This window comes from Salvia miltiorrhiza, chromosome 8 (assembly GCF_028751815.1).
Source record: "Salvia miltiorrhiza cultivar Shanhuang (shh) chromosome 8, IMPLAD_Smil_shh, whole genome shotgun sequence".
In the NCBI taxonomy this organism is placed as follows: Eukaryota; Viridiplantae; Streptophyta; class Magnoliopsida; order Lamiales; family Lamiaceae; genus Salvia; species Salvia miltiorrhiza.
Genome location: NC_080394.1, coordinates 49,822,701 through 49,826,412, shown reverse-complemented (window position 1 = coordinate 49,826,412; position 3,712 = coordinate 49,822,701).

Here is a 3,712-nt window from a genome sequence, read left to right as displayed (position 1 = left end):
TACTTTTCTTTCCTGGCTTTGGCTGTCTGCTTCTCATTGTAGTGGTCAGACGGATTGCTTCCTTCAGTTTGATTCATACCAGGTGGGTTGCTTCAGGTTCCCATGCCCCAAGTTAGACTGGAGAGGTACTGCGGCCGAAGCTCCATATTGGTAAACATGACATTGCAATCTGGGCCTGGTAATGCCCATTCCAACCACATTCCTTCTGTTTCCGCTCTACTGGACCTTCTTTCCACAACAACTTCGTTTTTCCCTGGACAGACCTGAACTGACACAAATAAAGAGAAAAATAGGGCCAAATGGCCCAAAAGTCGAAGACGCATCAGAGATCTCCCCTCTTGATCAGATAAGTGATAGGCTCCGCCTCCTAAGACTTCAGTGATAACATAAGGTCCTTCCCAAGTAGCTTCAAATTTCCCGGTGGCCTTTAGAGCGTCTGCGCGCTTCTGTACTAGGTTCCCTTTCTGGAGTCGGCGCTGCTTGACTTTCCTGTCGTACCCTGCTTTGACAATACTCTTATACTTAGCTGCTTTGATTTGGGCCACTTCTCTCTTTAAGTCTATCAGGTCCAGTTCGAGTCTGCGCAGTTCTGCATTCTGCGCTGGATCATATGTACAAATTCGATGTGACTCTAACCTTACTTCTGCAGGTATGACCGCGTTTGAACCATAAACCAAAGTGAACGGGGCTTCACCTGTAGCTATTTTTGGGCTGGTGCGCAATGCCCACAAAACCGTATCTAACTCTTCTGCCCACCGTCCTCTGCTCCTTTCCAATCTTTTCTTGATGCCCTCGCAGATAGTGCGATTAGCCAGCTCTACTTGACCATTGGCTTGTAGATGAGCCACTGAGACAAATCTTTGCTTGATGTCCATTTTTGAACAGAAATCCTCGATTTTTTGGCTAGTGAATTGGGCTCCGTTGTCTGATATTAAAACTCTAGGCACCCCGTACCTGCAACAAATGTTCTTCCAGATGAATTTTTCGATGGTGGCCTCATCAACCCTTGGTACGGCCTCTGCCTCTACCCATTTCGAGAAATAGTCCACTGCCACTATTAGGAAGCACTTTCAGCCGGGCGCTGTCGGCAGCTTGCCTACAATATCAATTCCCCATTTTTCGAAAGGATGTGCCGAGTACATTATCCCCATTTTCTCTCCTGGGGTGTTAATTCTTGGCACGTGTCTTTGGCAAGATCCACATTTCTTTACGTAGGCTTTGGTGTCTTTATCGATGCCGGGCCAATAGAACCCCGCTCTGATGATTTTTCTGGTCAGGTCCTTGTATCCCGCGTGGTTCCCGCAGCAGCCCTGATGAATCTCTTTTAAAGCAAACTCTGCCTCCTCTGGTGACAAACATTTAAGGAACGGCTGTGTGAAAGATCTTTTGTAAAGTTGGTCACTGATCAGACAGAAATTCTCATATTTAGCGTACTTTGCGGTGTCTCCCTCCATTCTTTCCCCTGTTCGTAAAAAATGAATAATTGGAGCTCTCCAATCCTTTCCGACTTCGACCGCGTAGACTTGGACCCCTGAACCCTTCTTTGGCTCGAACATGAGTGTAATTTCATCGTTCCATGATTGCTCGACGGCGCTGGCCATCCTCGCTAAAAGATCAGCTTTTCGGTTTTTCTCTCGGGGAACTTGTACTATTTCCAATTCTTCAAATTTTTCATTGATCTGTTGCATCTGATCATAATAGGCTCTTATCCTATCATCGCGGACTTCGCATTCACCCCTCAACTGCTGGGCTACTAGTTGAGAATCAGTCTTGATGATGGCTGTGTCTGCTCTGAGCTTCTTTAGGATGTGGGCGGCCCTTATCACTGCTTCATACTCTATCTCATTATTTGACAATTTGTCCTCGAATTTGATCGCAAACTGGTAGGTTCCGTCTTCCGGTGATTCAATGTATATTCCGACTCCACACCCCTCCTTGGTGACGGAGCCATCGACCTGCGCCGTCCATGGTCCTCGCAATGGCCACCTTGTAGTTTCTTGGATAAAGTCAGCCAAGGCTTTCGCTTTGATGGTTGTGCGAGGTTCAAACATCACATCATATTCTCCCCAGAATTTGCTGAAAAGACAGCGCCGTTCTGACGATAACCTTGTGTGATAGAAAATAAGGACGCAATTTTCTTACCGTAATCATGATAGCGTAGGCTATTTTTTCTACCGCAGTGTATCTAATCTCGGCTCCCTGAATTATTTTACTCACAAAGTAAATTAGTTTCTGAATACCTCCTTCCTCTCGGACTAGCCAGTACTTAGCGATTCCACTCCCACTGAAGTGTATAGATATAACGGTTCCCCTGGCACTGGCTTGGTTAAGATGGGTATCTCCTTAAGATAGTTCTTGAGGTCTTCAAAAGCCTGTTGGCATTCACTGTTCCATTCGAACCGGCTTCATTTCCTTAGGATTTTGAAGAAAGGTAAACTTCTCTCCGCCGATCTTGATATGAATCGGCTCAGCGCATTTATCCTTCCGTTCAGTGTTTGTATCTTTTTGACGTTTCGCGGTGCTGTCATGTCAAGAATAGCCCGAACCTTGTCTGTGTTTACCTCTATCCCCTCAGGTGTAACTTTGTATCCCAGAAATTTTCCCGATTGGACCCCAAAAGTGCACTTGGTTGGGTTAAGCATGAGCTTGTGTCTTCGCACTACCGAGAAGATTTTCTCCAAATCATCCGCATGTGTACGCGTTTCGACACTGCGCACTAGCATGTCGTCTACGTAGACCGATACGTTCTCCTTTAACTGATCCTTGAAAATTTTGTCCATCATTCTTTGATACATTGCTCCCGTATTTTTGAGTCCAAATGGCATGCTCTGATAAGCGAAGATCCCTGCGCAGACTGCGAATGCTGTTTTGATAACATCGTTCCTGTGCATCTTAACCTGATGGTACCCTTGGTAAGCATCCATCATTGACAAAAGTTCGCATCCTGAAGTAGTGTCCACTAGTTGATCGATTCGTGGCAGTGGGTAACAATCTTTCGGATAAGCCGCATTGAGATCTCGATATTCCATGCACATCCTCCAAGTCTTGGCCTTCTTTTCTACCATAAAAACGTTGGACACCCATTCCGGATATTGAACTTCCACAATATGCCCAGCCTCTAGCAATGCTTGTACTTGTTCCCGAATAGCGGCATCTTTCTCAGCACCGAAGTGCCTCGTCTTTTGTTTCACTGGCTTAATTATGGGGTCTACGTTCAATTGATGTTCAGCTAGCTCTCTGTCAATCCCCTTTAAATCTGCCGTACTAAATGCGCAGACAAGCGATTACCCTTCTTTGCAACTCTGGTTCCATATGTGCTCCGATTTTGGTAGTAAATCCCTCCTTATCCGTGAAAAGTTCGATAACCATGCACGTATCACTGGTGGTGACGAGGGGAATCTTATCATTCCCCCCTGTAGTTCTGCGATTTCTTTACGCTCGGGCTCTAAAGCTGTCACTGTTCCGGTTTTCCCCTTCTTGCTTATCTCTGCTTGGTGTACTGACCTTTCCCTTTTTTGTCCCGAGTATTGAGTTAGCACTTGCACGTGACATTTTTTCGACACGGCTTGGTCTCCCCAAATCTCTCCAATTTTCCCACCTTCCAAGGGGAACTTCATCTTCAGGCAAAGAGTAGAAATTACTGCTTTGAAAGAATTCAACGCTGGTCTCCCAAAGATCATGTTGTAAGAAGGCTTTGGTGCATTAATGACCA